A 7984-nucleotide genomic window follows, 5' to 3' on the forward strand; every position below is an offset into this window, starting at 1 on the left:
GAAGGTTTGGACGAAAGTAGTTGGGTTTGTGGTGTTTTTATCAAATAATAGCTTGGTACATGCGAATAAATTTCTCAGTTTGGCATCAAGTGGTAGACAAATGCATGAATGCATCAAATCCATTTGATTATCTTGCATTTGGTCTAGAGATTCATAAGTAATTCGTTTTTTTGACGGCATGAAATTAATGAAGGAACAATCATCGATATGGTAAAATTCTTATCTTGGTCATTGATTAAATCCAAGAAGAATGACTTGGAACTCTCTACCCCTTATTTTTTTGGGTTATAATGTCGGTTAAGATTTATTGTATCTTAATTCGTGTATTTTGAAGATATATTGTTTCTTTGACTTGAACTATTTTGTCATTCTCCATCCTAAAAGAATTTACATATATATATATATATATATATATATATATATATATATATATATATATTATTTTCTATTAAATAAAAACAACATCCTGTTTACTCAAAAAAAAAACATTATTCTCTTTTGAAATTTAGCATGTTTCTATCATGAAAAGCCAAAAAGGGGAAAAATAAAGTGGATAAAATAATAATAATAATAATAATAGTGAAGATGAAATCTTTATAAGAAATGCGATAAATTGATTGTCGAAAAAGACAAACACGACACATGGATACAATCAAGTGATATTTAATTATTTTATTATTATTTATGGTGTCTATTGATTACCCTGTAAAAATGTATTTGTCAATATATAAGTGCTAAAAATTAGGAAATGATCAAACAATTTACTTTTCGTTATATGCAAAGGAGCAGAAACATGACTACAATTTTCAAATTTGCTTATATTATGATCATATGTGTTTTCCTGCTTAACATTGCAGCCCAAGAAATAGGTCCATTTTTTTATCCTCTCAAATTTTATTTTATACACAATCTTTCATCTCTTTTATTGACCCTAATTATTTTATTATTTTATGGTTTACAATAGAAAACGGAATTCACCCCTGCAAGAAAAACGAAGATTGCAATCACATGTGTGTCATGCCTGGTCTTCCATGGTGCCATGAGAATAATTTGTGTTTCTGCTATGAAAATGCTTATGGGAATACACGTTAAGGGTGTCTATCTATCATTGCTCATTTTATAAAGGGTTAAATATGTTTTTGGTCCCTATAAATATACCAACTTTTTCTTTTAGTCCCTCTAAAATTTTCCTTCAACTTTTAGTCCCTTAAAAATTTTCCATCTTCACTTTTGATCCCTATTTTAAAATAAAATCATATGTAGAATTAATATTTTTGAATAAAATTTTTCAGAAAAATTCATAATATTATAAGAATGTCTCCCAAAAAAAATTAGAATTGTTTAACAAAACATGAATTTAATATGAATTTTTATATTTTTTACGGTTAAAAATTCATATTTTATTTATGTTTTGTCAAAATATTCTTTTTTTTTTAAATATTTTTACAATATTCTACACATTTCTGCACAATTTCATTAAAAAAAACTAAAATTAACTTAAAATTAGGACCAAAAGTAGTGATTGAAAATTTTATAAAGACTAAAAGTTGAAGGAAAATTTTAGAGGGACTAAAAGAAAAAATTGATATATTTATAGAGAATAAAAACATATTTAACCCTTTTATAAAAGTAATTATTGTGATTACTTAATGTTTTTTCCTATAAATAAATATTGCTTATGATACTCACAATTTTCACATCACTTTCGACATATAATCCAAATTATTGAAAGTTTCTCTAAACCCTTATTTTCTTTGTTTGTTGCATTTTTCTGTGTTTTCTTATGTTCATCTTATTTTCCACGAGTCATATTCTAAAAATCAATTCAATTTCCATTGTTCATCTTTTTAGATTTTTGTTTGTACATGATTGAAAATTGATAATCTATCATTAACATATATTGTTTTTTTTCATTTTCATTTTCTTTTATTAGATTACGTAAAGCTTTTTATTTTTTTTATATATCTTTTATTGTTTTTTATTTCAGATGGTTAGACAAAGTGAATAGAAATGGTGACTAAAAAGCCGTTTATGAAAAAGAAGAAGAGTCATAATATGGAGCATTACAAAATACTCTGAGATAATAATACATTTGGATTAAGTGTATAAGAAATAACAATTGAACTATTTCGTAGATTTTTTTTTCCATGTACGAGTATGACAAAGAATTGAGTGAATATCGTTTTATTCTGTTGGAAATCTTAGTGTTGTGGATTGTGAATGCAACTTTTTTTCATGATGTGAAATTATTAATTTATTGTATATTAAATGTACAAGAAAAATTTGAGTGTATAATATTATTATTATTATCTTTTATTTATCCTTATTTATTAATTTGTTACGTCTGCAACAATTTAACTTAATTTTTTTCGCTCATTTGCTTTATTAGGTTTGCAATTATTTAACCTAACAAATTTCATCTAAAAAAAATGCATTGCACCAATTTCATTCCTATCCTCTTGACGTTTTTTTTTTAAGGAAAGATTTTCTACACTTATTTGATGATCCACGTTTGTTCTAGAAACTATGAGCATATCCTTATCCTAATTTTTGTTAGGTCTGCAACAATTTAACCTAATTTTTTTCCGCTCATTTGCTTTATTAGGGTTGCAATTATTTAACCTAACAAATTTCATCTAAAAAAATGCATCGCACCAATTTCATTCCTATCCTCTTGCCTTTTTTTTTTTTTTAAGGAAATATTTGATGCTGCCTTCTATTTTATACATTTTTTGTACACTTTCTTATTTAAGGAAATAATTTGTACACTTATTTAATACTAAAAAAATGGATCGCACCAATTTCATTCATATCCTCTTGCCTTTTTTTTTTTTGCTATCCTCTTGCCTTTTTCTTTTTGACAATATTTTGTACACAATACTAGAAAAATTCATCGCACTAATTTCATGCTTTTTTTTTAATAATATTTTGTACTTTTTTTTAACCAATTTCATGCCATTATTTCATTCTATCATGTTGCCTTTTTTTTTTTTACAATATTTTCTACACTTATTTAATACGTTTACAAACAGAATACCTTAATTTTCATGCAAACTCGGCTACCCTAATTTCTATGTAAACTTGGTTATATATACCAAGCCCTAAACATGTCTCTCTAAAAAAAACCTAAACCGTGTAAAAATTTCACACACAACACAAAAATTATATATTTTAATATTTAGAGCTTTGCAAATGGAAAGACGTGACCTTACAACTTATTTTTTCACCGTTAACAATTATATATTGCATTTTATTATTCGTATGTCAATCCCTTTGCAATAAACCCGAGCAGAGCACGGGTAAAAAATCTAGTTAAAGTTAATCCGAATGCTAATTGTTGCCCTAATTTTAACCTAAACTTAAATTCAGTGCTTGCTTTTACTGTATCACCCCTGTTTAAAATATCAAATCTTTTATTTATTAAAGTTAACCCGAATGCTAATTGTTGCCCTAATTTTAACCTAAACCTAAATTCAGTGCTTGCTTTTACTGTATTACCCCTGTTTAAAATATCAAATCTTTTATTTATTAAAGTTAACCCGAATGCTAATCGTTGCCCTAATTTTATCCTAAACCTAAATTCAGTGCTTGCTTTTACTGTATTACCCCTGCTTAAAATATCAAATCTTTTATTTATTAAAGTTAATCCGAATGCTAATTGTTGCCCTAATTTTATCCTAAACCTAAATTCAGTGCTTGCTTTTACTCTATTACCCCTGCTTAAAATATCAAATCTTTTATTTATTAAAGTTAACCAGAATGTTAATTGTTGCCCTAACTTTAACCTAAATTCAATGCTTGCTTTTACTGTATTACCCCTGTTTAAAATATAAAATCGTACAGATACATATTGTTCCTAATCGTATCCTATTAAACAGATAAACATAAAAAAAAAATACCCCTATGTTTAATTAACCCTATTCTTTTGAACAAAACAAATCCCTCCTATTTTTTTGAACAATCTCGTATTCCTTAAAGTTAAACCGGACGCTAATTGTTGCCCTAGATTTAACCTAACCCTAAAGCTTAATTTTACTGTATTACCCCTATATTTAACTAACCCTATCCTTAAAGTTAACCAGAACGCTAATTGTTGCCCTAGATTTAACCTAACCCTAATGCTTAATTTTACTGTATTACCCCTATATTTAATTAACTCTATCCTTAAAGTTAACCCGAACGCTAATTGTTGCCCTAGATTTAACCTAACCCTAATGCTTAATTTTACTGTATTACCCCTATATTTAATTAACCCTGTTTAATTTAATCAAAATAAAAGCAACAGATCACTCCTAAATCGCTCCTATTGTTTTGAACAAAACAAATTGCTTTCAGATAATCTTTATTTCAACACTTTATCTCTTATTCCTTAAAGTTAACCCGAACGCAAGATTTTGACATAGATTTAACCTAACTTCTTTGCTTAATTTTACTAAACAAATAAACAAATCCTTTATAGGATTATTTCTCATCTCTCCTATTTTTTCTACGTATGAAAATGACCATTTTTTTTGTGGAAAGGACTAAACAGAACTTAAATAAGACATGCGTTTCCTTCTTATGTTTTTTTGGAGAATAATATTGAACTAATTCCCCTACACATTCTAACGCTTATGTTCCTAATTTTTTGTGAAGCAATACTTATCAAGATGTCCCCTTTTTATGGAAAGCATAAAACCGATTATTTTCTTCTGATGCAATCTTTTCCTACGTTTCCTTCTGATGAAATCTTTTCCTACCTAACAAAATATGCTATTTTTATTGAAAAACACTAAACAGATCGTTAGTTTTTAATTTTTGGTTTTGATGAAACATATGGCCCTTATTCTTTTTCATTTTGAATATACAAGCACCTATTTTAGAACTTAAAAACATAATTATAAGATTAGTCCTAATCTTTCCTATTTTTTCTACTTATGAAAATGTCATTTTTTTTGGAAAGGACTAAACAGAACTTAAATAAGACTTGTGTTTCCTTCTGATGTTTTTTTTGGAGAATAATATTAAACTAATTCCCTTACACATTCTAACGCTTATGTTCCTAATTTTTTGTGACATCAAATATGGTCTACAGAGAAGTTTTCCGTAATGTGTAGCACTTTGTTTTGTAGTATTGTTGTTATTGCATATCAGTACTATTTTTATGTTGACAGACGTTGGATTTTCTTTTCTTCAATAAACTATGTCATTAAATTTATATGTTATGTTACCGTAATAGGGTCGATGTCATGGAAATTGTTTAATATGGTAAAGTAAAAACGTTTGTGGCAATTTATCTTATGAATTAAATATACTATTATTTCGATTCAAAGTAAAGTATTTACTTTCATATTTTCACTATATTTGTTCTTTTGTATGACACGTGCGTGAGCACGGTTCAATGGTCTAGTTATCATCATCATCATCATCATGATTATTATTATTATTATTATTATTATTATTAGAGACCGATTTGAAAAGCTCTCTCTTGACACATAATTCTATAAACACATCTCTTTTCTCATATGTTTGCTCATAAATGTCTTAATTACATTACAATTTAAACAATGCAAAATTTAACCTTCTATAAGCATAAACATCAGGGAAAGCATTTGAACTATCATTATATGTAACTTGATAGATGGGTCAGAAGGTGGTAACTGGTTTGGAACCAAGAAGCCCCGAGTCTTGCAATAAATCCAGACAATACTTTCTCTGACATAGAGAAATGCCACTTTGGGAATGAGCAACTTCAAGTCCTAAAAAAATATTTGAGGGTACCAAGATCTTTGATTTTGAAGGCTTGATTCAATGCATTCTTGATAAAGGTCATTTCAGGAAGAGAATCACCAACAAGAATTATGTCATCAACAAAAACAAGAAGCACATTAAAACTTGTAGGAGTTTTCTTGGTGAACAAGGAAGCATAAGAAGTAGCTTGTTGATAACCATTGGAAATAAGCAGACCAGTGAGCTTCTCATACCATTTTCTACTAGCCTGCTTGAGTCAGTATAAAGATTTTGATAGCTTGCAAACTTGGTTTGGTTTTGAAGTAGAAACACCTGGAGGAATGGTCATGTAAACATCTTCATGAAGATCTCCATGAAGAAAGGCATTGTTTACATCCAATTGATGTAAAAATCAGTGATTAATGGATGCAAAAGCTATAACTAGTCTAACTGTAGTTACTTTGGCAACCGGTGAGAAAGTGTCAAAGTAATCTAAGCCTTCAATTTGATTGTACCCTTTAACAACTAAACATGATTTGTATCTTTCAATGGACCCATCATCATGATGCTTTACTTTATAAACCCATCTGCACCCTATAGGTTTAATCGATGAAGGAAGATCCACTATTTACCAAGTTCCAGTATGATCAAAGAGCAGCAAGTTCATTTTGCATTGCTTGTTTCCAGCAGTCATGTTTGATAGCCTCAACATATGATTTTGGTTCAGTGTAGGATATAAGGGACGTAGCAAAAATGGAATGTGAGTTAGATAAATGTGTATTAGAAACAAAATTAGAAATAGGATATTGTATATGACTGTTATTGGCATGAGAAGTAGATGGAACATTACAAATGTAATCTTGCAGATAAATAGGGGTGACTTTATTTCTAGTAGATATTCTAAGAGATGGAGGAATAAATGGTGATAGGTGTGTTACTGGTAAGAGGTAAATGAGAAGGAATAAGTGGAATAGAGGATGAAGATGAGAGTGAAGTGTCAGGTGCATCAAAAACAGAAGGATGGCTGGAAGAATGTGAAAAATATTGCCAATTTGAAGTAGGGGAAGTGGAAGAAGAAGGATATGGCAGTATTAATTCATGAAAGACAATATTTCTAGAGACAAAGATTTCTCTAGAATCAAGATCAAAGAGCACAGATCCTTTGAAACCTGACTTATATCCTAAGAAAACACACTTTCTGGCTCTAGGTTGTAACTTGGTTCTATGAGCTTGAAGTGTGGAAGCATAACACAATCAACCAAACACCTTAAAAGAATGAACATCAGGTAAAGAATTATATAGAACTTGATATGGAGATTTGTGTTTAAGAAGGGGAGTAGAGACTCTATTGATGAGAAAAACTGAATGCAAAACGGCATAGGACCAGAAAATATTAGGAAGTTTAGATTGGAAAAGTAAAGCCCTAGCAAAATTGAGGATATGTTGATGCTTTCTTTCCACTCTACCATTTTGTTCAGGGGTCTCAACACAAGATCTTTGATAAATAATACCCTTTGAAGCATAAAAAGCAGACAATAAAAATTCAGGGCCATTATCTAATCTGATGAATTTAGGTGTAATATGATGGTGATTTTCAATCAATTGTATGAAATTTTTGACATGTGAAGATACTTCTGACTTATTTTTAAGTAAAATGAGCCATAAGAATCTACTAAAATCATCAACAATGGTGAGGAAGTATTTGTGACCATGAATAGAGGTTTGAGCCAAAGGACCCCAAATGTCAAAATGCACCGATTCAAACTTGGATTTAGCAATAGAATGACTGGAATTATAAGGTAACTTTCTTTGTTTGGAAAAATGGCATACATCACAAGTAGCTTTATTATCAACAGAAATTGAAAAGTACAATTGATGCATCTTAGACAATCTTTGATTAGACAAATGCCCTAATCTAAAGTGCCAGATTGCATTGGAAGGAATAAAGGAAATAGCTACATTTGAACAAACAGAATTACATTAATTTAAAGAAACATTTGAATGGAAACTTGAACTATGACTTGTGAGAGAAGAAACTGAAGACTCCTGAGAACATGAGGCAGTATTCAACCTATAGAGTCCATCACAAAGACTACACAAACCAATCATCTTCTGAGATTTCATATCATGTATGACACATTTGTCAAGTAAAAAATTAACCTGATAAGATAAAACCTGAATAAGTTTGGAAACTGAAATAAGATTGACTTTAAAATGAGGTGAATAAAGGACATTTGTGATAGGGAATTGGGTGAGAAAACTGCAGTACTAGCAT

General features: G+C 29.2%; 1 long non-coding RNA gene across 1 annotated transcript; it reads left to right on the forward strand.

The window, feature by feature from the left end:
* The first annotated feature begins 739 nt into the window (after window positions 1-739).
* LOC11418938 (uncharacterized) lies at window positions 740-2314 on the forward strand. The gene is made up of 3 exons (XR_003011697.2): window positions 740-869; window positions 965-1094; window positions 1988-2314. It is a non-coding gene; the product is annotated as an uncharacterized lncRNA (long non-coding RNA).
* The last annotated feature ends 5670 nt before the right edge of the window (window positions 2315-7984 follow it).

Source organism: Medicago truncatula, chromosome 4 (genome assembly GCF_003473485.1).
Source record: "Medicago truncatula cultivar Jemalong A17 chromosome 4, MtrunA17r5.0-ANR, whole genome shotgun sequence".
NCBI classification, from domain to species: Eukaryota; Viridiplantae; Streptophyta; class Magnoliopsida; order Fabales; family Fabaceae; genus Medicago; species Medicago truncatula.